At 43.6% G+C, this 27,105-nt stretch overlaps 1 long non-coding RNA gene across 1 annotated transcript in view; it reads left to right on the top strand.

Moving 5' to 3' along the window:
* Positions 1 to 27,105, top strand: part of LOC138973482 (uncharacterized) — a 54,763-nt gene that overhangs the window by 12,273 nt on the left and 15,385 nt on the right. The window contains exon 2 of the long non-coding RNA XR_011458036.1: positions 2,213 to 2,334. This is a non-coding gene — a long non-coding RNA (uncharacterized lncRNA). The remainder of the gene's footprint in view (positions 1 to 2,212; positions 2,335 to 27,105) is intronic.

The raw sequence follows: 27,105 nt of genomic DNA, 5'->3' as shown, positions 1-27,105 counted from the left end.
CAGTTAATTTTTCATTCTTCATTTCTTCCCCTCATAGGAGCAACAGCGAGTCTCTAATATCACTGGCATGATGTGCTTGCTACAGGTGAACAGTAGGCACTGAACTGGTCTTGCACCATATAGGCTGTATTCAATAAATGGGAGGTCCATAATCTGAGAAAGGAAACAATGAATCAAGAAACTAAAACCCAGGTGCACATCTGCGGCACCTAGGGAGTGTACGTGCACACTATCTTGTTCCTGCCTCTTGCCATCTCAGAGGTATGGCGACCACAGACAGACAGACAGACACACAGACAGACACTCTCTTTTATTATATGTATAGATAGATAGATAGATCAGATAGATGTAGCTGTTGTAAACTTTGCGATCGTGAAAGAAATGTAACAGCAGAATGCATCGCACGTCGTGAATCGTAGCGCCGTGCGTTGTAAATCGGAGCGCCGTGCGTTGTACAATGTCAACGCGCCGCGCGCTGTGAATCCACTTCTGAAAGTATGTCGATTTGTCTTTAGACCCCACCACCCGACATCAAACTGAAGCATGTATTTGTAATATTTGTTTTATGCCAATCTTTTCACAACATTGTCTCACTTTATACCAACTTTTAAGTCGTTGAAGTATAGTATGTTGGTTATGTTTGGTCATAGTATGTTTGCTTATGTTTGGTCGTTACCTTTGCCTGTGTGTGTATTGTATGTTTGGTCGTTTTCTTTGCCTGTGCATGTATAGTTTGTTGGTTATGTTTGGTCGGTTTCTTTGCCTGTGCGTGTATAGTATGCTTGGTCGATGTATGTATTGTAAAGCGCTAAGAGTAGACATTTTTCTAGAATAGCGCTATACAAGTTTGCATTATTATTGGCTCACGAAGTGTAGCCTATGCGATCGTAACTTTGTCTGTCTGTGCGTTTGTGCGTGTGTGTGTGCGTGTGTGTGTGTGTTTGTGCGTGTGTATGTCTGTGGTAGAAACTTTAACATTTCCGAGTCTATGTGTGAGTGGTTATCCAAGACTATGGATAAAGCTCGCATAAGATTACGTCACGGTCAAAAGTGTTTGACGTCAATTAATGCATCATGACGGCATGCCTCCCTGTAGTCTTTCTCTCTCGCGTGGTGTGTGTGGTCTCGGTCATTGTTATTTTGAGCGGGCCGAGACTATTTGGCAGTCGTGTCCCTGTAAGTAGGCTACATGCAGACAGACAGATCTAGATCTAGTGTCTCTCTTTCTTGCACAGTGTCACCTAAGCTTACTGTGTGTGTGGGTGTGTATGTGTGACGGAGTGATTGAGTTTGTGTTACTGTTTGTCTATTTCTTACGTGAGCCTTGAAGGCTTCGCCTCTTGTTATTATTAAAAATAAGGGAGTTATGATGCATTTTTTAAGAGCTAGAGAGAGAAAGTGATAGCGGGTCCGATTTGTTTTTAGACCCCACCACCGCCCCACTGCTTTCCGTTGAGTAGGGACCATTCGGATTTTACTGGTTTATTAACAGACCACAATGTCAAAATGTGCTTCACTCAGCGAGGAGCGAGCATTACACCATTCTTAATTTTTAGTTGTTCTGCTTTAAGGTGTGGGTGTGTGTGTGTTGAACTTGATATGACACCGACAGTAAACTGCAACGGTACGTGTATGATTGTTTGAAACACAACAGCTAGTACACAGCAACCAAGTTCATGAGTCAAATTGCAAATTGATAGTAAACAGTTCCTTCAAAGTGATTTTAACACATTTTAAACATTGATTCATCAGGGGTGGGACTTTGACTTTGAGGAGAATGTCTTTTTTACCTGATCCAAATGAGTTGAATTTTAGTCTCGGAATGCAAAGATTTTGATGTACCATTTAAAAAAATTCGGGGGAGCATGCCCCCAAACCCCCCTAGAAAAAAGGGATTTCCTCGTTTTTCATCACAAGAGAGTCCCACCCCTGCTCATCTTCTCTAGCTGGTATTCAGCTTCTTTCGCCAAACCATGCTGTACAATGTTATCTTTGGTAAATATCCTGATCTTGGTCACTTCAACAGTTCTTCCACCATTTTAAGACCACCCCCCCCCCCCCTCCCTTTAACATCTTATTTTCATGTTTTTACCAAAGTCGTAATTGAGTGGTTCCACTGTATTACTATTTCTAATTTCTGTGTGTATGATGCTTAAGTGTTCTCATTAAAGTTAAGACTAGCACCTTTACTTCTGAGATTTATTTTCTGCAGATGACGGCTACTGATCCCTCTTGTACCCTTGCCGGTTTGGCAGATCAACCTTGTCTGAGATAGTTTCAACCTCATGTCACTGTCCGACCATCTGCAATTCCTAGAAGTGTCCATAGATGAAAGTGAGTAAATTGTGTTTGTCTTTGCTAAAAGTGGGGTCAAACATGACTGTGTAGTTTTCCCCAAAATCTTGCATCGGTCTCAAATGGCATTATTTGCTGAGGAGACAATAGATAATAATAACCAACCACCCTCATAGGAATCCGAAATGAGTTCAGTGTCGCTCATGCCAATGTCCAAGTTACACACCGCGTTATCAGCTTGACAGCGTTGCCCTGTTGGTGGAGGTATGGTTCTTCACAGCTAGGAGTTTGCAATGTTCAGATGTTGAGTCGTGGGGCCTGGCCTGCTTGGTGTGCATTAGGGTGGAGCAACAGGAACAACTTCATGTCAGAAATCATATGCTCTAGGTTCTTTCTCTCGTTGAAGATCAACAGTTGTAAGCTCCTCTTCTTGGTAATAATCAGACAGCCCAGCATACCTCTTAGTCCAGTTGGATTTTCTGTGGCCTTTTCCCAGGAAGTCGTCTAAGTAAGCCTCTTCATGCACCAACAGCTCTGCAACAGTGCGGATACGCATCTGCACATGATGTTCCTGCGAGTCATAGGCCAAGAGAGATGCACTTCTGGGCAAACAGTTGCCATCCCCTATAACTTGAAGCGGACATGGCTTGGGCATATCGCTTGGGTAGAGGTCTTCCGCCATCTCATCTTTGTTGTGCTTTGTATGCAGGAGTGACCTGGATTGGGTTTTCTTTCAGTATGTTGCATACCGCAAGAGCAGCGAAAAGATCTTGGAGTTGCTCAAAATCTGCAGCTGCTCCAAGTTGCCTTTGCAGATTTTTAAACATTTCCTCGTCCATGTGTTGGGGGGAGCTGTCTGGAGCAAGTGGTGGTGGGAGGGAGCTGTCTGGAGCAAGTGGTGGTGGGAGGGAGCTGTCTGGAGTAAGTAGTGGTGGGAGGGAGCTGTCTGGAGCAAGTGGTGGTGGGAGGGAGCTGGTTAGAGCAAGTGGTGGTGGGAGGGAGCTGGGTGGAGCAAGTGGTGGTGGGAGGGAGCTGTCTGGAGCAAGTGGTGGTGGGAGGGAGCTGGTTGGAGCAAGTGGTGGTGGAAGGGAGCTGGTTGGAGCAAGTGGTGGTGGAAGGGAGCTGGTTGGAGCAAGTGGTGGTGTGAGGGAGCTGGTTGAACCTTTTTTTCCACGGGTTTGGCGACCTATATACCCTTAAGGTCAGTTTTTGAAAAACAAGCGGAAATGAAAGACGCTTACTGATTGGTTCCTCTCTGCAAAGCCAATGAATCAAATTCACTGACACACTTGTGATTCAGTGACTCACTTGTTTAATCTCAAGTCGGCGACCTCCGATCGGTAGCGTAGAGAAATCAGCGACGTAAATGAAGAAGAAAACAAAAGTTTTTAAATGTGCGCCCGACGGGCGCATAGCACGGCAGAGCCGTGCGTCATTTTGAAAAATGACGCGTGAATGGCGCGGGCGCCCCGGCAAAATGAAGCACTGTAACGGTGATCATACCTGATGACGAAAAGCATCATAACAAAGAAAATCCCTTACATGATGCATAATTCAACCTAGATACCTATCTGACTCTATTTCTACAGTCCTAGTGACTCCTACCTCAAATATTAGTCTCCTCCTCCTCTTCATCCATGGGAAGCATCGAATTGAGGCAACTTATTCCACGGCACTGTCCACAGGCAGTTGTGCAGCTAAGGCCGACCTTCCGGCAACTACAGCGTTGTGAGGAACAGTCAGTAGTGCAACCACATCTGATGATGTTCATTAACTCCTCAGGGGCTGGAGGAATGTCAGTGTGAACAGGAAGCAGCTGTCCCCGCTGAAGCTCAAACCCCCACTTCCCAAACACGTCTTGAGCACTGTCTCAACCATACCCTTGTACTTTTTGTTTTGTTTGCTTTTCTGTGCTTTTTGACTCACATGCGAAGCAAAAGTGAGTCTATGTACTCACCCGAGTCGTCCGTCCGTCCGTCCGTCCGTCCGGACGTCCGTCCGGAAAACTTTAACGTTGGATATTTCTTGGACGCTATTCAGTCTATCAGTACCAAATTTGGCAAGATGGTGTATGATGACAAGGCCCCCAAAAACATACATAGCATCTTGACCTTGCTTCAAGGTCAAGGTCGCAGGGGCCATAAATGTTGCCTAAAAAACAGCTATTTTTCACATTTTTCACATTTTCTCTGAAGTTTTTGAGATTCAATACCTCACCTATATATGATATATAGGGCAAAGTAAGCCCCATCTTTTGATACCAGTTTGGTTTACCTTGCTTCAAGGTCAAGGTCACAGGAGCTCTTCAAAGTTGGATTGTATACATATTTTGAAGTGACCTTGACCCTGAACTATGGAAGATAACTGTTTCAAACTTAAAAATTATGTGGGGCACATGTTATGCTTTCATCATGAGACACATTTGGTCACATATGATCAAGGTCAAGGTCACTTTGACCCTTATGAAATGTGACCAAAATAAGGTAGTGAACCACTAAAAGTGACCATATCTCATGGTAGAAAGAGCCAATAAGCACCATTGTACTTCCTATGTCTTGAATTAACAGCTTTGTGTTGCATGACCTTGGATGACCTTGACCTTGGGTCAAGGTCACATGTATTTTGGTAGGAAAAATGTGTAAAGCAGTTCTTAGTGTATGATGTCATTGCTATGTAAGCATGTGAGTCGTATGGGCTTTGCCCTTCTTTTTTGCTTTCTGATCGAAAGTCTGGAATATAGTTCCCACCTTCAATAGATTGAAACCATTCAAGGAAGTCTTCTGCTAATGATTTAGCAGAATGCATGTTCTGTCCATGTACAGACTCTGGCACTGTCTGTGCTGAGCGAATCTGTTTTGCAAATCTTTGCATGGGCCTTCTCAAATTTATGTTCCTTGGAAATAAGGTGTTTGTCGAGGCGAGTACCTTTCCAAGTACAGTTCTGAATTGTACAGTTCACAATTGGGTAGTTTCGTTTCGCTGGCTTTTTCAGTCTTTGAATCAGTTTGTGAGCCTCGTGCTTGGGAATGTCTTGATGAATTTGATGAAAATGTCTTGGCAAATTAATAACCAACCCTTTACAAGTACCGTAAAATCCCTAGCATAAGCCCACTCCCCCTGTGCACAGATTTAGGGCAAAATTGGGGGGTGGGCGTTTGCTAGGGATAGACCCCTTTGCACAAAGTAAGTTTTGTGCTCAACCGTGTAATTGAGTGAATACAAACCCAGAAAGCATGTAAGTTAGGTCGTGTGAGTAGAAGTGAAGGAAAAAAGAAAGAAAAAAAAGGACTTTGAGGCAAAGAAGGCCAACCATGAGAGAGAGAGAGAGAGAGAGAGAGAGAGAGAGAGAGAGAGAGAGAGAGAGAGAGAGAGAGAGAGAGAGAGAGAGAGAGAGAGAGAGAGAGAGAGAGAGAGAGAGAGAGAGAGAGAGAGAGAGAGAGAGAGAGAAGGACTGGCTCTTCTGAAAACAACACGAGCATAGTCATTCATATAAATTTATGAGTAAAAAGAAAATCGCCAGACCTTTGCAAGGACAAACAATAACAACACAATTCCGGGAAAAAGAAACTTGATGAAATGTCGAAATGTCAACACCAATGAAGCCCTTTCTTTCTGTACAGGGAAGAAATTACACGATCGTCTTTGGAAATGAAACGTTAACTGAACTTGGATTTTGTTTTCAAAAGGCCCAATCTTTCTGAGAAAGAAAAACCCACAAACTTAGGAAAAAAAAGAGAAGAGAAACTCGAAAAAACATGAACGATGGGTGGGAGTGAGGAGAGGGGACAAAGAATAAGAAAAAAGGAAAGAAACACGAAAAGGTAAAGAAGGGGAAAAAGATGACTTTTAGAACAGTCTGCACAAATCCTGGTGAAAGTGAGCCTATAGTCTCTTTGAAAAAATCAGGGTGGGCGTTTGCTAGGTAGTTACCCCTGTGCACAACTTTTGGCCCAAAGTGGGGGGTGGGCGTTTGCTAGATGGTGGGCTTATGCTAGGGATTTTACGGTATGTACGGGACACTGGACTTTCCTTCTTTTCCTCTTGCTCTGCTCCTTTTGTTTGCGTTCTCTGCAAGATTTGTTCCTAGCCTGTGTGGTGCATCTGCTAGTGCTGTAACTGGGAGATCTTTGAGAGGTAGCACGATGATCAGATCTTGAAGAGGTAGCACGATGATCAGATCTTGGAGAAGTGGCACGATGATCAGATCTTGGAGAAGTGGCACATTGATCAGATCTTGGAGAGGTAAAATGATGGTGACGAGAGCTCTTTTTTTATTTTTTTTTTTATTTTTTTTTCCCTTACACCTGTTCCTTATCCCGGTGTGCTCTCACGCCGCCCCGTCCCTGCACTCACTGCTCCAACCACCTCTGAATTTCGTTCCGCTGCCAGACTTGTCGATTTTACAGACGCTCCAGGGAGGGATGTCGGGTCGCTGCGGTAGGCTACCCTCGGAAGATGACACTGCACTTCTGCTGAGTCACTTCGACGGTGTTCAGTAGTGGGTCTGTCCCGAGCTAACGGACGCAGCCCACTACCTACTATGCCCCCTACTAACGACATTGACTGCTAAGTCGCGGAGCCAGACTGAGTGAGGGTCCCCTCCAGAGAGCAGACCGCCACCACGTCCCTCCGTCGACCCCCCAGAACGTCACACGTTGAAGACTGACAGCAGAAGTACTATTCAGGGAAGGATGGAACAGGAACACTGAGACCAAGGTCACCATGAGAGCTCCGGGCATGAAGGGCCACAAGAGCAAGGACAATTTATAATTTTGGATGATTAATGAGATGAGGATGATTAATGAGATGAGGATGATTATAATGATGATGCCATGGATTTCCAATTTGGTTTGAGACTACGTGACAGGGCAGCACTCTACGCTTACTGTCATCTTATATCCTGGTGTCAACCAGGCCCGAGAACTGCCGCACCTGCGGTGTTGGTCAGGTAAACAGAACCTGAGCACCCTCAAAGTCGCATTCGTTAAGTGAATGACACTCGGCTGTGTGATTCCAGCCTTCCCATAGGAACCATAACACTTCCACTCTGGGTAGGAGCCGACCGTAGCCCGAAAAACCCACATGACGTACCCTGATGGGATTCGAACCCACGACCTCCCGGGGCCCGCAGCCCGATGCGCTAACCACTGCACTGCGGGGGCCGGTTGACGAGAGCTCTTAGAAGATGCAGCAGGAGACAAACAACTGGAATTTCTGTAACAAAAATTGAGAAAATCTTAGTAACCCAGCTGGAGATAATTCCCTAAATGCATGAATGTTTTTTCACTTTCTAAGATGTGCTGATGCCATAATTGCGATTTGCTGAAATCAATTACAATAAAAATATGCATGAGATGAAAAAATCATTTTCAAGCAAATGCATATATATAACTCATCCATTACAGTTGTCTAGTTTGAGAATCAAGAGCTTTGCCACTCCCTCACCCCCCCCCCCCCCCCCCCCCCCCCCCCCCCCCCCCCCCCCCCCCCCCCCGCCCTTCAAACAAACCCATGTTTGTGTCCGCTCAGTAAAAAAAGGCCTACTTTGGTTTCATTTAACAATATGATTTTGCCATAAAATATCACAAAAAGTGCTTTGTTGTTGCATTGACCATACCCAGAAACAAATAAAGTAAAATAGTGTCTGAAATGCATCATCATGATACCACTTTTCGCCTCTTCATTCTCCCAATGAACAAACGCACATCTGTGCATTATGACATGAAAATGGGATGCTTCATGTAACCATGATCTGAGCTGTGCACTTATCGATCAGTAATGATTTACAACTCGGACTTCAGACCCACACACACATAATACACTAGGAACCCGTTTGTTTCCAGCAGACAAGGCTTCAACTGACAAGATATCTGCTTGAAGATGTTCCAACAAATGAAGAACAAAGACAAATCAAACAAAATGTTCCCCTCAGGTTAGGGGGAAGAATTTACCTGATGTTCCCCAGCATGTCGTAAGAGGCGACTAACGGATTCTGTTTCTCCTTTTACCCTTGTAAAGTGTTTCTTGTATAGAATATAGTCAATTTTTGTAAAGATTTTAGTCAAGCAGTATGTAAGAAATGTCAAGTCCTTTGTACTGGAAACTTGCATTCTCCCAGTAAGGTAATATATTGTACTACGTTGCAAGCCCCTGGAGCAATTTTTTTATTAGTGCTTTTGTGAGCAAGAAACAATTAACAAGTGGCTCTATCCCATCTCCCCCCCTTTCCCCGTCGCGATATAACCTTCATGGTTGAAAACGATGTTAAACACCAAATAAAGAAAGAAAGAAAAAAAGAAAGATCCCATCTCCCCCCTTTCCTCGTAGCGATATAACCTTCGTGGTTGAAAACGACGTTAAACACCAAATAAATAAATAAAACCCTGACCTACAAATGATCTTGACCTTGAAGGCTGACATCAAGGTCAAACAAAACAGAAAGACAAATGGGCACTGTATCAAGTTTTGGTCAACAGCAGCAAAAGACCATAAAACTGACCTATTTTTATGCAACCTTGACCTTTGAAGGACAACTAAAAGGGGTGACAAATTTTTATCTTCAACAAAAATCACCTGAAGTTTCATGGTGATACAGCTTCAACTTGGCAAGAAATGGTCAACTTTGATCCGAAAATCCAACATTTCAACAGTTGTATCACCTCCCTGACCTTGACCTTTGGATGTGGTCATCAAAACTAATGTAGTCAAAAAGGTGGTTATCCCTAGTACCAATGTGCTAAGTTTGGGTTTTAGGTTGCTTCATGTTTCTGAGAAAATTTAATTTCTTGTCAAAAACGACAATTTTTGACCTTTCTACAGGTTACCATGACCTTCATGCAATGTCACTTAAACTGTGAGGTCAGAAAGGTCTTGTCACATGCTACCATCATGCCAAGTTTCTGGTGTTCATGGTCATCGTGAAAAGTCCAACGTTAAAGTTGTCCACGAGAGAGACAGACGATGGAGAACAAATACATAGGCATACTTTTTGCTTCACAAGCGAGTCAAAAAGTGTCAAATTTTGCCCTCTTCCTGTATTTGTTTCTTTCATTGAACACCTTTGTCTTGACAAGTGTAATTTTCTCTTTCTCAGGCAAAATAGAGTTTGAGAAAATTGGGTGCTCTGTGAGGAACTTCTTGACTTCAACTACCCCTGGCAAAGATCCTTTACTGCCAACCCCAGGTGCCTTGATATAGACACTAAAGAAACGAGAGACTTCCTGTTCATCACGCATGTTCCACACACTGTATTTCCTTCCTGACTTTCTGCCACGATTTTGCTCCGACAGTGAACTTTCATCCTCAGGAGGCTGCAGACCCCCCGCGGGTTAGGGGGAGTCCCATATTGGTTGGGACGAGAAAGAATTTACCCAATGCTCCCCAGCATGTCGTAAGAGGCGACTAACGGATTCTGTTTGTCCAACCAAACACCCTCTTTTGCATCCTGCCAATCTTTGAGCATGAGCCTTGAGGGCTCTTATCCCCTCATAGCATTGAAGAGTGTTAGTCTGGAAACCACAAGATCTCTTAAAGCTGTGGTCTATTTATGACTTTCCGGGGCTACGAGGTTGAAAAATTGGGACAAAATCATGTACAGATTTCTGTACAGCAAACACTACCTGAAACCCCGCCTATACGGCGTGTATGACCTTGAGAGCTTCGCTCAACGCTTGGATTTTGCAATGGTAACATCCGGTTTGCTCTAGCAGAGCTGAGCATATTTGTCAAGAAGGATCGAGCAGAAAAAATAAACAACTTGGCAGGGATTCGAACTCAAGGCCTCGGGGCCTCGAAATGTTGGGGCCGATGTCTTAATCACTAGGCCACTTCACCAGTGTTGTCAAAGATAAAAAAAATTGGTATTTTTATATCATTCTACGCTTGAATTACCATTCATGCGTTGCAAAAACGTAAAAATTGACATTAAAATTTGCCTTTATTTGCAAACATGGTTACGGAATCGCAGTACATGTTTACACCGTCATGCTACACGACATTCGCGCCATGCAAATAGCTGCGATATCTCTATTTACAACATGCAAGAAAATGACAAGAACAGTAATTGAATCTCTCCAAAGCTCTGTGCAGTTGAAACCAGACATCTAAGAAATAATTACACATGTATTCACTTCTGAACAATGGGCGGATAGAGATATAAGTCATGCTGCTTCAAGAATAACATAACATAAATTCATATTAATGTTTTTCCTTCTTTTTCTCAATTGTTGAGAATGACTTCATCTGTTTTACACAAACTGCCAACAGGGCCATCCTGGAACTTGGACAACATTTCTTTAGTAAATTCTGAAACAACACTCTCTACATTGTACTTCTGAAGACAGTAGAGAAACTGGAACAGAGCAAGCTGTAGCAAGTGTGTCACCTTGGCAAAGTTGTTTGTGTGGTCTGAAATAGGCTTTGGAGAAGAAACTTTTACATAAGCCATAAATTGTCATATCATCACTGGTATTTTTTGATTTTCTTTCTCTTTGATATGCAGGACTCTCCATTTTCACCTGGGCTCTGTTAAACAGCAATATCCCTTCCTTCTTCAACTCTGCTAAAGTATCATCTTTTTCGTTCTTTGGAAGCTTCAAGATCACTTTCACTCGATCTTCATGTTGGTACTTTTTGAGAATATGCCTGGAAAGTTTTTCGCCACTATCTTTTTCACAGAATATGCACAATCTTGACGGCTTTTTGTATTTCTCCTTCGCTTTACTGGGTGCACATTCTGCAAGAGTGGCAAAACAAGGGGATTCAATGTTTTTCTCCAATTCACTCTCAGAGAGATGTGTTAGAACACATGTTCTACTTCTTCATCCTTTGACTCAGTGCATATGTCGGAATCTGCCAGCTCCCAATCTTTGTCTGCATCATTGTCATCTGACATAGGTTCATTCAGGGTTCGTACAGGTCATGGAAAACCTGGAAAGAAAGAAAGAAAGTCTTTTCCGTTCGGGAATTTTCCAGAAATGCTACATCACTGCTGACACACAAATAGCAGCCAATGGCTTGGAAGGATACCTCATTCTCATGACATAAATGGTGACGCGGTTTTGCGTCTGAAGGCTATTTTCGGCCTTGGTGACAGGGTAGGGGAGAGAAATCTTGACTCGTCAAAATGGTTAACGGTGACAGTCGACCGGGCGCTAGTAGGGAAAAACAAAGCCGGACTGACGCTACAAGCAATGCAAATGATTATGGATCCTGACAGGGGAAGGGGGAGATCTTCTTTCGGAGGATTCGTTGGAAACAGGTAGATGACAGTGATTATAATCCTTTCCTGGAGCAAGCAAAACAGCCACCTGTGTTTGATCCACAGGCACCGGAAGATGCGCCGGACTGTTTTTTCAGAAGTTCATATTTAAATAAGAATAAAAAATAACACCCAAACACCAAAATGAAATAAATATTTCGGAGTAAAAACTCCTTCTTCAGTAATGGAATCAAAACAAACGATGACGTAAAAACAGAAAGGAAATTACGTAAGAATACAAATGACGTCATTCTAAAAATAGATAAAACACGTGCAAATTTGCTATTGTTCTCTCTCTCTCTCTCTCTAAAGTAAGTAGTAAAGGTAAAACTTCATATGTTTGCAAGCACATACACTTGAGCACACTCACTCCCACACGCACACACACACATACTTCCAGGTGTTGAATGCGATCCAGGGAGCTAACATGTTACAAGGCTGATAAGTTTATAGCCATAGGACACTGTTTATCTTGTTGATAGCGTCAAAAGACGTGTACTCTGCTGCGAACAACAAAGGGATAATTATAGAAAAATATCCAAACATTATATCCGCGAACAGCCTCGCAATAACAAATACAGAGGGCAGCAACAGTCAATTAGTCAAACACATTAAGTCCGTCAGGGAAATTGGTCTGCAGCTGATGTCTCCAGAACCTTTCTCTTCTTTTTCTCAAAGCAATGTCTTCTGCATGGATTTTTTCTATGGCTGTGCATTGCATGTCTGCTAGTGTATGTCCAGGGAGATTAAAATGTTTAGCAACCATTGTATCTTCTCGTGTATATTTTGATGTACTGTCCATGTGTCCTGCATGATCTTTGTAGTGTTTGATGTTGTGCCTGTGGCCATAGAAACGTTTTTTAAGTGTCTGTCCAGTTTCGCCGACATACTGACATTTTTTGCATTTGCCACAGTCAATTAGGTAAACCAAGTTGGTTGTGTCACAGGACATGAAAGTTCTGATATTGTGTGTACCTCTATTAACAACACTGTGGAATGTCCTCGTCTCCTGCAAGTGCCCCCCGCACAGCACACACCTCCCCCCACTGCACCTATAGCACCCATTTTGCTGGTGAAAGGGCTTCTGGTGAACACCATTGTTGCTACTAGTGCATTGTGAAGAGGCGCGCCCCACGCAAGGAGCACCCACAAAAGACGAAGACACACCACACTGCTGCGGTTGATCTTCATGTCTCTGCTGCTGCTGTTGGTCATCAGGTTCTTGTTGCTGCTGCTGTTGGTCATCAGGTTTTTGTTGCTGCTGCTGTTGCTCATCAGCGTCTTGTTGCTGCTGCTGTTGGTCATCAGGTTCTTGCTGCTGCTGCTGTTGTTCATCAGGTTCTTGTTGATGTTGGTAATTAGGTTCTTGTTGCTGCTGCTGCTGTGGATCCTCATGTTGCTTCTGCTGTGGATCGTCATGTTGCTGCTGCTGCTGCTGTTGTAGGTCACCAGGTTGTTGTTGCTGGTGCTGGTGATCATCGGGTTGTTGCTGGTTCTGCTGTTTTGATGGCATTTTGCTGGGCATTAGAATACGCCTGAGATTTCTACAGTTACGTTCACCTACTATTGGCGGCTGGGGGACTGCTTTTTGCATTCTGCTGCTTGAGTGTAGGATGGGCAAATAGTCTTTGAGCCACTGGGACAGAGGTGGGTTTGCAGGGTTGTGGGTAATGATGATGGGCACACGGTCTGTCTGTTGTCGTTCTTTGTAGTTTAGTGTGTTTTTTCTGGGTATCGCTGCTACTTTTTTGATGGCTTCTTCCAATAAAGGCTTCGGATAGCCTCTTTTTGAGAGCTTTTCTTTCAGTTCTTGTGATCTCTTTTGGAAATTTTCTTCGGAAGAGCAGATTCGTCTGATCCGCAGGCACTGGCTGTAGGGGATGGACCTTGTACAATGTCTTGGATGGCAGCTATTGAATGGCAGACACATGTTGGCATCTGTGGGTTTGGTGTGAAGATCGGTGACAATGGAGTTGTCGGCGATGCTGAGGTTCACGTCCAGGTATGGGATGTTGCGTGCACCGTAGTTGGCTGTGAACTTTATGGATGGGTGCAGCGTGTTAATCCACTTCAGAAACAGGTTCAGTTGTTCTTCTCCGTGAAACCACAGCATCGCCACATCATCAATGAATCTTTTCCAACATGTGTTGTGGATGGTCCATGGTGAGTTTTTCAAAATTCTTTCCTCTATCCAGGCCATGAAAATGTTAGCTATTGTGGGTGCCATAGGTGTTCCCATTGCTGTCCCGAACTTCTGTTTGTAGATTTCGCCGTCAAACTGGAACACGTTGTTTTGGAGGACATGTTCAATGATCGGGACCAGTAGATCAAGCGGTGGTGACTGAGGTGCTGCGTCGTACTGGTTCAACGCTGCCTGTATAGCAGGACCCACTTCCTCATGAGGAATGTTAGTGTACAGCCCAACCACATCAATAGTGACAATGAGTACATCCTCAGGCAAAGGCTCATAGGTTTCTTTCCACTCTTCTACAATTTTGAGAAAGTGTGTTGTATCCTTCACAAAGGAGGGAAGCTGGTGAATAATTGGCTGAAGCCAGTGGTCCACTAGCTTGGACAGGTGTTCAGTGGGACCTCCAATGCCTGAAACAATCGGACGTCCCGGAGGATTGTCAAGTCTCTTGTGCACTTTGGGCAAATGATAAAAAGTATGGCATTTTATGTTTTCAGTGTCCAGCAATCCCCACTTATATGTATTACTGTCAATGTGTCCTTGGTTCTTGAGATCAGTCAGAAAGTCATTGGATTTTTTCGCAATGTCTTTTGTCGGGTCTGAGGATAGCGTTTCATAGGTAGTAGGATCATTGAGTTGACGCATTGCTTCCTTGGTATAGTCAGAGTAATCTTGAACCACAACCGCTCCACCTTTATCAGCAGGCACAATCCGGATTTTTCTTTCATCCACCATCTGTTTCAGCTCCTGGATTGCCACCTGACTCTTCTTATTGATGTTTCTCTTTTTGTTGGGCACTGGTTTGAACGCCTTTACTCTAGTCTGTATTGAAGAACAATAGGCGTCAAGGGCTTCATCTCTCCCAGTTCTGGGACACCAGAATGTTTTTTTGTAGAATTTGGGTTTAGTAGATAGCTGAGCTGGCGTATCTTCTTGCAAAAAGTATTCTTTTAGCCTAATCTTCCTCATGCCCTCATACGTATCTTCCAACAATTGCAGCTTGTTAATGTTGGTAGGTGTAGGACAAAACTTCGGCCCAAACGACAAGACATGTGTCTGCTCTTCTGTGAGTTCTATTGTAGACAAGTTTATGACTTGCTTTTTTTCAGTTTCAAGCGGCATTTGACGTACAAATCTTCTGTTCTTCTTTCTAGGACCTTTACCACCTCCCGCAGTGGGGCACTGCGGTTATGAAATTAAAAGCCCCTCCTGTTTTTGGAACCGCAGGAGCTTTCTAGTTTGCTGTTAGGTAGATTTTTGGTTCCTCTTTCCTGTCATGCTCTCTTTTTCTTCATGAATTCTTTTCTTTTTTCTGCCTTCTTGCTCATTCACCTGTATTTTTTCCAAAAATCTCTTCTCTTGCCGCTTGTCTCGCGATTCATGTATAGTTTAATCTGTTAGTGTTCTGATGTAAGTCCAGCAGTAGATAGGTTAAGCCTATTTTAACATACTGGAAACTGGTAATCTTCCAGTAGGTATTAATTTAGTTTTACTAAAGCCTGCTGGGACACAAGTAATGGGTTAGTGCATTTGTAAACAGGAATCGCTTGACAAGTGGCCCCCTTCATCCCCCCCTTCCTCGTCCTGATATGGCTCTGCGTAGTCGGCTGGACGTTAAGCAACAAATAAACAAACCTTTACCACCATTGGTTGCTGGACCTTTGGTAGTAGTGGAGCTTTTTGCTAATGACCTTGAAAGAAGTTGAGATGGTTCTGCCCCAGAAGACAAACTGGCCGAAGACGACTCAGATGACAACAGTTTTGTAGGTATCTCAGTCAATGGCTGCGGATAAATATCTGATGACATGGGGTGCACTGGTGAACTTATCAATGGTGACTGACACTGTGAAGCCGACGCTGACAACTGACACTGCCGTGACGCAGCTGAGGATAGCAAGCATGTATGTGTCGCAGCTATTGATGATTGACCTAGTGGTAAACTTGTCGATGACAGTACTGAGGATGAGGCTCCTGTCGGTGATAACGACACGTTTGTTTGTGACGCGGTCGGTGTAGCACTGATGCCACCAAATGACTGCCGTGACGTAGCTGGTAACATCACAGATTTTAAGTTCATATTTAAACATCATTATAAGCCAAACTAATTATTATTTCCATGATTATAGACACTAAAAACAGATTCTTGGTTCAATTTCCTTTAATAATAACAGGTTTTACTTACCTACCTACTGCCAGTTTGGAGCTAGAATTTTGTGTGAATTATTACACCCCAAACTCCAATATTCCCTGGCAGTCAGGAATGCACATACGCAAGATTTGATTGGCAGCGAAAGGGTTTTAAATAAAAACTAGTAATACCCGTGCTCTGCACGGGATTTTTTCTTCTTCAGTAATTACAGAGTTGATTATGAATAAGCAACAACAAAAACGTGTTCAATGTGCAATGGCACGCGCGTACAGAACAAAATGCCATACATTTATTGGGAGAGATAAAAAAGGGCACAGTGGTGGATTGGCCATGACTTGTGCAGTGACAACAGTAGCATTAAATTTAGAAGTAATTGCGACAAAGTTACCCCAAAAAAGCGCTAGCACACTCAGAACAACAAAATGTGATAAAACATCAAACCTAAGAAAAGCAGCGTTCAATGTGCAATGAACTGCAAATCATTTACACAGCAGCAAACATGTGACTCTTTCTGAAATTTCGGTTAATGTAGCGATATTTTCTTTTTACCAGGCTCGGCGCTTGAATACACTTTCTTTGTTTTTTTGCGTAGCTGCTCGCCATTAGTAATGCAAGAATCTACAGCTTGGTGAAGGCAGACAGTTACGAAGGAAAGGCTAAATGCGACAAAACAAAAAAAAAGTGGTTACATTGACCGAAATCTCAGAAAATATGACACATGGGACTGAAACAAACACATAAACACAGCATTAAATGAGCAAATAGTGTGCACAGTACAAAAAAAAAGTTGTACACATCAGCAAATAGGAATGAAAAAGTAACCCAGTGGTAAATATACAGTGGGTTCTGTGAACAATAGCAAATCATATAATTGGGAAAGAATAAAACAGCGTTAAATTGTGCCCTTTTCTGAGATTTCAGTCAATGTGGACAGTGAGAATTCAATCAATGTGACAAAATCATTTTGTCACGCTTCAACCAAGATGATGAATGCTAGTTAAAATGTGTAAAAGAATATAAAACACCAATCATAATTGGGAAAGAAATCTCATCGCGGTACCCCGACAGCTCGAGTCACCCACATTGAAACGTTTGTACGATTGACTGGACTTAAACAAATTAGCGGCTACATTGACATAAGTGAGGGACATAAATGTGCAAAAAAATGTGCCCAGAGAACAATAGTTGTACACATCACCACCATATATGTCTTGAGACGGGGAAAAAACAGCACTAAATGGAACAAAATTTGTACACGTCAGGAAACATAAGTGAAAAATAAAATGTTAAAATGTGAAATTGGTTCTGCGTTCTGCGAACAACAAAATGTTTAGGCCTAAAACAAAAATAGGTGTGGTTACGGTAACCCGACCTACCCTAATTTTAGGGGCCGATCCTATAACTTTTTATTACATTTGCCTGCCAAACGGTTGTGTGACGTGTCTAGTGTGTTGGCGAAGTGTCTTGTGCTTGTCACTTCTCGCTTTCAGCCCTCACCGCTGGCTAGCACCGTCTGTCCTTTTTAGGACAATGCGAAAAGAGAGCAGAATGCGTCAGTCTCTCCTGCCAGTACAATAACCTCTCCACAACAAGCCCTATGTAGTGCCTCCATCGCGGCGACAGGCGTAAACTGGGTACCGCAAGGCCCCAGGCTAGACTACAAGGACTCGGAGGAGGTTGGCCCCTAGACGTGCGGCATGCGGGCCCACCGGTGTGTGGAAACGCCCAGGTGCCCACGAACCAACCTCCAGCTATGGGTCAAATAGCCGGGCAGGATAGGCTCGTCAACCCTGGCAGGCAGCTATCCTAAGAGAAGACCACTCTGAATTCAAAACGAGGGTAGAGGAGGCTCATCATCCATGGAAGGAAACTCGTCTAGGAGAAGGAAAACTCCGAAATGAAACCCACGCAGTCCCTCGAAGACGGAACGGCACTGGCCTTTTTTAGGCGGGGAGCAGACCGGGTGCCTACGCTATCCTCGACAAATGGTTGTGTCATCAACGTTGTTGTGTCAAAAAAAACCAAAAAAAACGAGTGCAAAAAACACAATGAAAGCGAAAACGCCCGAGTCGCACACTTATATCCCTGTCAAGTAGGTTTAATTTGTACACATTAGAAAAAAAAGTAAAAAAAAAAAAAAAAGTGATTGCCTACCTACCTACCCTATTTTTTTTGGCTATGTTACCGTAACCACACCTATTTTTTTTTTGGCCTTACACATGCATTGTGCACAGAGAACAAAAGTTTACAGATCACCATATATATTTGGCATTATGATGGTTAGGCCTGAAGACATACATTTGCTTTTGTTTGCTTTTGTTTAATATTTCTCTTGGGCTGCAAGCCAGCACAACATAATTAAAACATTCATTTGCCAAATCAGCGCCACTAAAACTGATAAATAGGAGTATTCATTGCAGGGGCTCTTTTTTGTATGTCATGCTGTGTGCCACACCCGTTGCAGTTGTCACTGTGTGTAGAGTTTAAGATGATGTGATTCCTATTCTTATAAAGACAAAGTCGATCTCCGTTACACCCCCGCAATAATTTACATGATTGCCCATATGGTCTTTGTTGATGTTCTTTGTCTCGTGACTTTATTGATATGTCGCAAAATGATTCGACAAAATTTAAAACAGGGATCAGATTTTACCCGCAACTACCAACTATGAAAAGGTTGTGAAAAAATGGGTTGAATGTAAATGTTTATTCCCGAGACAATGGTTGGAGAGCTTCTCCCGATGTGACTGCGTCATCTGAAGTGGACTGGGTTGCGTTTTGTGTTGCATCAAACATGTCTGTGGATTGTGTTGAATTTTGTGTTGCGTCAATCATGTCGTCATCCATGATTTGACTGAGCGTTAGGACGTCGACATTGTCGAGGTGGTTTGATGTGTTTGTAGGAGTGCTTGTTGCTGCAGGGTTGTTTGGTGCAGCGGTGGGTGTAGCTGAACGTAGTGCAGATGAAGATTAGCTGGCTATTGCTGCAGGGTTGTTTGGTGCAGCAGTGGGTGTAGATGAACGTAGTGCAGATGAATGTAGTGCAGATGAAGATTAGCTGGCTATTGCTGCAGGGTTGTTTGGTGCAGCAGTGGGTGTATATGAACGTAGTGCAGATGAAGATTAGCTGGCTATTGCTGCAGGGTTGTTTGGTGCAGCAGTTGGTGTAGATGAACGTAGTGCAGATGAAGATGAGCTGGCTATTGCCGAAGGGTTGTTTGGTGCAGCGGTGGGTGTAGGTGAACGTAGTGCAGATGAAGATGAGGTGGCCGACTGGAGGCGTTGATTTTCACGCCTAAGATTGGTTAGTTGTGTGAAGTCTTTGCTCGCTTTGGTTTTTGCATCTGACAATTGGTTGATGATGGTCTGGAAAGATTGCTTTTGTTTTTGTCGAAGTCGGGGTACTGCTTCACAGGCCAAGTTGTGGTCACCGTCTTGAAGTGAGGTCGCAGTGAGTTAGTTGTTGGGACGCCATATCTGAAGAAAATGAAAAAAAAATATAGATATATACCTTATACATGGGAGTATGCAACACTGAAACAAGATTTGTTTTGGCAGGAATGATTACGTCTACATGAACAAAATTTTCTCTTTATACGTTTGCTCATTGGTGTAAAAATCCAGCCCCCCCCCCCCCCCAAATGATCACACACACACACACACACACACACACACAGTGATGAAAGTGCGCATCTCTTCCCAGCCTTGCAGCGCTTTGAAAGTTGGAAGCATTAAAGGTAAAAGCCACCGTGAAGATACGAACAAAAAGTATGACGTCTAAAATATATAATGATTCAAACGCATAGTATAACATAAGTAAATGACAACAGAAAATATATACATGGTTCAAACACACACACAATCGAGTGCACGCATCCATGCATATACACTCATGTACACACACGCACAGACAAACACACACACAATAAATGTACGTCCAATGGAACGTGTGCGCGTGTGTGTGGACGCTGTTTTCAGGTAATAGAAACCCCCCCATGGCCTATGCCATGGGTTAGAGAAGTAGAAAAAGCAAGATTCGTTCACCCCCTCCCCTCCATGTATGGACTGGGAGAAAAAAAAAAATTATTAGCAAAATCATAAAATACGTCTACATAACACAATTTTCCCTATGCTGTTTTCAGGTAATAGACCCCTCCCCCATGTATGGCCTAAGCAAGATTCTTTCACCCCCCCCCCCCCCCCCCCATTATGGAAGCGTAGCGCAGACCTGGTTACCCTTACGATTTTAGCGTAATTTATTACGATTTTCTGCAAAAAATACGCCATTCCGCTATCCGTGTCAAGACTACGATTTTCATTAAAAAAAAAAAAAAGGAAATTTTTTTATTTATAATTCACATGTTTGGCATTGTTTTTTTCAATGGCAAAATGGGGTGAAAAAGCTCAGGACTGACCAGAGATCATGTCTGTCTGATGAGACGCTGGAGAGCCTTCCAGTGGTGAAGTCTCGCCCTCACTCATTCGGCAAGCGCAAGTACAGTAGAGAAGCGCTTGACACACTACTGAAAAAGGCCTACTACGAGCAAAAGAAAAAGAATCAGTGATGCATGTGCTTTCGATGTGATCTTCTTTGAAATTATGATGACTACAAAAACTGACTGATGTGTTTTGTTTGTGAATGATGGATATATGTGCATGATTGCGTTTCGCAGACACAGTTGTCATGTGCATTGTAATTGGCGACGAATGCTGGATGATTACTATTTTTGTGCCAGGATTACTATTTTTGGGGTTGAGCATTACTCCAAAACACTTATGGGGGTAAACGGGTCTGGACTAGCGATGTTTCAGAAAATAGCGTCTCATAGTTGCTTTGAATTTCACTCGTGTTTTGTATGCCGTCATTCGTGCCGACATGCAGAACAATCTTCCTAATGTCAGGATAAGTGTTGCTGCTGGCAATGACGGTGGTAAGTTGAGGGGTGGTAATCCCACTTAAGGTTCTCACCTCTGTTTGTCCTGACCTATCAAGGCGTCTCCTGGACACGCGTCTAAGGTTGGAATCTCCAAAAAGCAGACACGTGCAGGAGGTCGGGAGGCGGAGAGTTGTCTGCCTCGAGTGTAATTGTCGTCTCGGTTGATTTGGTAGCACCTGTCTGCGGGGAGGACGGGGATGACTGACTGCTACAAGCTTGGGGCTCAGGCTCGGCAATGAGTGACGTTTCAATTGAGTGATGGGCGTAGCGGCCGTAGTTCGTGGTTACGCTAATTGGCTGAGCATGAGTGACTTTGCCTTGAGGTGACTGTTGCAGGGGTGGGGCTTCGGGAGACGGTGAGCGCTGGACAGTCTTGTTCTCTTTCTGCAGGTCTTTCACCTTGCTCTGTAGAGACTGACGGCGCTTTTTTAAAGGTGGTCGTCTACATTTTTGCTTTTTTTCAATAATCTTATGGTTAGATTTCGCTAAAAAGTTATGTCAGATGATGAATGAACCCTGGGGAAAAAAGTTATAGAAAAAAAAAATATGTAAAAAAAAGATTTCATTTTTGGGTAGCGTGACTCACGCTTCCAATATTTTGTTTTCTGTTTGCTGAGAACATGTGCTTTGCCTAAAAATACTGACCAATCAAATTAAATTACATACACTATACCCAACTCACATATAGCAAACAAGTGCAGCAACAGTTTGACACTGGAGTGCTGTCCACGCTTTTTTTTAAACGCACGAAATGCACGGGATTTGAGAGGAGTTTTGCGCTTGGCATTTTCCAAATAAGGATATCCTACTATGAGTACTACGCTGGAATACTACAATGAATTTTCAAACGGCTACACTGGCTTTGTCTTTCCTGATCGAAAGGGGGTGTATTGTTGATATTTGTAGATAATAGACTCTGCATTTTAATGGTCAAATGGCGATTTCGGTATAAAAATGTAGACAAGGACCTTTAAGCCCTCATTGTCTCTGTAAAGAGTTGTGAGTCGGTTGCTTAAGTCCTTCACCTCTCTGTCACGCCCACCCTCATTTGCCTTAATCTTTCTGTCCGTTTGGACCTTGAGATCTCTTAGTTCCGAGGCCAATTTCTCAACCATGGTACGGAGCATGTCGGGTACACAAGTGTCTGCACTATCGGTGGAAGCGTCATCAATGGCAGAAGTAGCGGCATGTTTGTTGTCGATGCTTGGGGCGCTGTTGTTGATTGCAGGGGTGGGATTTCTTACCTTAGAAGGGCACGGGTAGCTCAGGTGGTAGAGCACTGGACTTGTGATCGAAAGGTCGCTGGTTCGAATTCGGGCCGGGATGGACACAGGTCAACCTTATGTGCAGACCAAGGAGTACTGTATTAGAGGAGATGCACCACAGATTTCCAGCCTGTGCTAACAAAGGACATCATACTAATAACAGTAACGTTAACAATACTATCATGGTTAGCATAAACAAGCAGTTTTCTGATTTTGTACTTATAGGGGGACATTTTGCTTATAAAAAGTCATTTTGGTGCTTTCTTCCCTCCCATTAGAAAAAAACCCTGCCGGATGTGCATTAAAACCTCTATTAAAACTGAAGTGAATTATCACTTTCTTGCATGTTTATCAGTTAAAAGAACTGAATGATCAACATACATTCAACAAAATACTATTCTCATTAACATAAATCAGATTAAATGAGTAAAAAGGATCTAAAACTAAAATTTTAAGTTTGTTTTTTAAAGTTCAAATTTAAAATTTGATTTTCAATGTCACACCTGCAGCATTGTCAAACGGAGACGCCCAGTAATAAAATGGAAAGCAGTCAAACATGGCCTAGAAATCTAGTTGTGATTCTGTTTATCCAAATGCCGCACCAAGCAAATTTTATTGCATTAAATTTTTGAGTCACTTGAGAAAATGTGACTCTATGTAATCGGTCAGTGTTAGTCTGTCCGGCCGGCCGGCCGGCCGTCCGGCCGGCCGGCCGGCCGTCCGGCCGGCCGTCCGGCCGGCCGTCCGTAGACACCACCTTAACGTTGGACTTTTCTCGGAAACTATCAAAGCGATCGGGCTCATATTTTGTTTAGTCGTGACCTCCAATGACCTCTACACTTTAACGATGGTTTCGTTGACCTTTGACCTTTTTCAAGGTCACAGGTCAGCGTCAAAGGAAAAATTAGACATTTTATATCTTTGACAAAGTTCATTGGATGTGATTGAAACTTTGTAGGATTATTCTTTACATCAAAGTATTTACATCTGTAGCCTTTTACGAACGTTATCAGAAAAACAAGGGAGATAACTAGCCTTTTCTGTTCGGCAACACACAACTTAACGTTGGGCTTTTCTCGGAAACTATAAAAGTGACCGGGCTCAAATTTTATGTGAACGTGACTCCCAGTGACCTCTACACTTTGACGTTTGCTTTGGTGACCTTTGACCTTTTTCAAGGTCACAGGTATGTCTTGAATTCTTCAGGTATGCATTGTGTTGTGAATAGCAATTTCTTCCTGTCCATCTGATGCCTCATATAATATTCAGAACTGCGAAAGTGACTCGATCGAGCGTTTGCTCTTCTTGTTAAAATATATTTTTAACAAAACAATAGAGAGGGAATGAGAGAGCGAGAGAGGACAAGAGACGGAAGAGTGAGAGACGAACACACATCCAGCCAGACAGAAAGAGGGAGAGAGAGACAGATAGACAGAAAGTGTGTTATGTGTGTGTGTGTGTGTGTGTGTGTGTGTGTGTGTGTCTGTAAGAAAGAGAGAGAGTTTGTGTGTGACTGTGAGATAGAGTGTGTGTGAGAGGGGGCAGAAATGCAGTACACAAACAAAGAGAGAGACAGAAGAAAGTCGAGTCATTCACAACTTAAATAGCAGTTGTTAGTAGGGGTGGGGGGTTGTGGGAGGGTCAAGGAAGAAGCACTTTCACATCCAAGGAATCGCAATCACACGGAAAAACACACATGTTGTGGACCTTTCCGCAATGACACACACACACATATTCATGTACACACACATGCGCGTGTGTGCGCACTTAAAATCATTAAGTGATTAACCCATATGAAATGACACACTCAAACGCCACATTGACACACACACTCTCAACCAAACACAGTAACGCACATGTATACTCACACGTACCATCACACACACACACACACACACACACACACACACACACACACACATTTATTACCTGGTAGGAATTGAACCCATTGTTAGGATGGAGAAAATTTCCAAGAGGCACTCTGATTCCGTTTTTGAACGCTTTGAGATTTACAGGGCAAGTCAGAGTCTGTCTGTTTTCAACAATAACAGAAAGATTTGCTTCACTAAAATCCTCTTTCATGACGACACACACAAACTGTTTTTTTGATCTTGTAATGATCACGTCTTTGTATGTTTTCCTCAGAGTTTTCTCAGGATTGAAACTTGCAAAGGTTTCAATTCCATCCACTTTCCTCAAATGTTCCAGTTGCCTTGCTTTAACGTTTGTAACATCCGTGGATCTTGGTCGAGCTTTTGGCGTTGGCATGCACGATTTTGGGATTTGAGGGAAGACACTCGGCGGATGCTTAGGTCGTGTGCGACCTCCAGGAAACGTATGAACTTTGTAGCCTTCGCTCCAGTGCCTCTCACAAATGAAGAACTTGTCAGGGTCGATCACAAAATCTTTACGTGGAGGCAGTACATTAATCCAAGTCTGTCTCTCGGCTGCATCAGTTGGAAGTTTGAACACGCGGCACTTGTTGTTATTGTTGTAGTTCCCGTTACACCCTACTATACCACACTTATTCACCCTTTTCTATTTATATGTGACAGGGGAGGCTACCGCTCCTTTCACAACGGACTCTGCACCCGGGTTGTTGGCCTTTAAAGTCAACACCTGTGGATTGTAGAGTTCTGTTTGTGATGGGGTCTGACGAACCTTTTCTTTAACAGACTGAAAAAAGCTGACATCTCTGGCTCGAGCCCTCCTCAACAAAGCGAAGAGAAACATCTCTTACAAACGATGAGAAAGGCTCCCATGAAATGTCATCGCGAGTGGGCCAGAAAAAAGCCTGATCGTTAGCATGCTTTTGTATAGAGCGTACACACAAGCCCACCGGCACGGTTGGCCTAGTGGTAAGGCGTCCGCCCCGTGATCGGGAGGTCGTGGGTTCAAACCCCGGCCGGGTCATACCAAAGACTTTAAAATTGGCAATCTAGTGGCTGCTCCGCCTGGCGTCTGGCATTATGGGGTTAGTGCTGGGACTGGTTGGTCCGGTGTCAGAATAATGTGACTGGGTGAGACTTGAAGCCTGTGCTGCGACTTCTGTCTTGTGTGTGGTGCACGTTATATGTCAAAGCAGCACCGCCCTGATATGGCCCTTAGTGGTCGGCTGGGCGTTAAGCAAACAAACAAACAAACAAACCGCCCTGATATGGCCCTTCGTGGTCGGCTGGGCGTTAAGCAAACAAACAAACAAACACACAAGCCCAACAGTTCGTCAGTTTCCAGGACTTGACCCACAAAGTCTTGTCTGTTCCACTGGACTATCTGAAAACTGTCTTTTTTTGGAGCATGCTCCTCTTGCCTGCGCAGAATGACAGGCACAAAGTGATCAGGAGACCAGTGCTCCAAAGATGCATGGTCTTTGCATGTTGTCCACATTATGAGAAGTTTTCCCTCACTTCGCGTAGGGTTTCGATTTAGCCTTTATGTTTCCTTCGGGTGACGTTCCTAATTAATTTTGTTTAGTAAAATTGGTTTAATTTAAATGTGTACTGTTGACCTTTTGGGGTCCTGATTTGGCCTATATGGTCCGCTGGACCCAAAAAGCAACAACTAACTAACTAACTTCAAGGGACACGTCATAATGAGCAGAAGTGGAAGCTGCGAGCTTGATTACATCTGCTGGATCCACCTGATCGAAAGGGGAACACCAGTTGCATCCATCCAGAAAGATACCTGGGTTGCAAACTATCGTCATTACACAGCGAAGACGAAGTTCGATGTGGTGCCTTTCAGTGCCAAACACCAGCAGACTGAGGGATCTGTGAAAACAATTCCCATCAGCTCCAACAGACAGTGGTAAACACTTTTTCTGCAATGCAGGTTCCAAAAGCTTCAAGGAAGTGGAATCAATAGGTGATCCAAGGAGATGATCAACTCAGGGTGGAGGAAACACAAACTGCTGTGTACTCTCCATCAAACCCCTGGCTATCTCTTCAACTTGAAGGAAGTGGAATCAATAGGGGATCCAAGGAGATGATCAACTCAGGGTGGAGGAAACACAAACTGCTGTGTACTCTCCATCAAACCCCTGGCCATCTCTTCAACTTCAATGAAAATGTTACAACATGCCAAAGAAGCCCCCACTGTCTGAAAAAAGGAATCTCTCTTATCCGAGTAAGGCTGACAGCTTGGATTCTCCTCATCAAACTCTGCCCCACCAGACTCAGCTTCTGACCAAACTGCTTCGCCAAAATCTACTGCAGTTGTTTGTTGCTTTGAACAACTGTCCTTGTGATGCCTTTGCCGGTCATGGACAACACGTCTTTTTTCTCGGTCAAAAAGAAGTAAGCTGAAGTCGATATTTCCACATTTCTGCAACTCTTCAAGCTAAAACAAAAAAATTTGTTGTACAGTTTTTGAAGTCATAGGCCCGCCGCCACAGGGCACATTTTTCAATGCATTTTTCGCCTGAAAGGGCTTCGTACGAATGTTGAACTTTTTTTTTAACTTGCGATGGGGTCTTCCTTGCTTCTCCTCGAGCATCATGGAAGTTACCATGTGAGCTGATAAAGGAAACAAACTTGCATAGGTTTCTAATAGCATTAAAATGCTGAAAAAAGGATAAACAATACTAACCAACCAACCTCCTTGAGCATTGGCGATGCTCATGATCTCCTTGAGCATTGGTGATGCTCATGATCTCCTTGAACCGGCACGGTGGCCTAGTGGTAAGGCATCCGCCCTGTGATCGGGAGGTCGTGGGTTCGAACCCCGGCCGGGTCATACCAAAGACTTTAAAATTGGCAATCTAGTGGCTGCTCCGCCTGGCGTCTGGCATTATGGGGTTAGTGCTAGGGCTGGTTGGTCCGGTGTCAGAATAATGTGACTGGGTGAGACATGAAGCCTGTGCTGCGACTTCTGTCTTGTGTGTGGCGCACGTTATATGTCAAAGCAGCACCGCCCTGATATGGCCCTTCGTGGTCGGCTGGGCGACAAACAAACAAACAAAAATGATCTCCTTGAGCTTTGGTGATGCTCATGATCTCCTTTTTCTTTTC

The sequence above is a fragment of the Littorina saxatilis genome, linkage group LG8, assembly GCF_037325665.1.
Source record: "Littorina saxatilis isolate snail1 linkage group LG8, US_GU_Lsax_2.0, whole genome shotgun sequence".
Taxonomy (NCBI): Eukaryota; Metazoa; Mollusca; class Gastropoda; order Littorinimorpha; family Littorinidae; genus Littorina; species Littorina saxatilis.
Note: the sequence above shows the minus strand (reverse complement) of the source record. Positions and strands in the feature narration are given on the sequence as shown.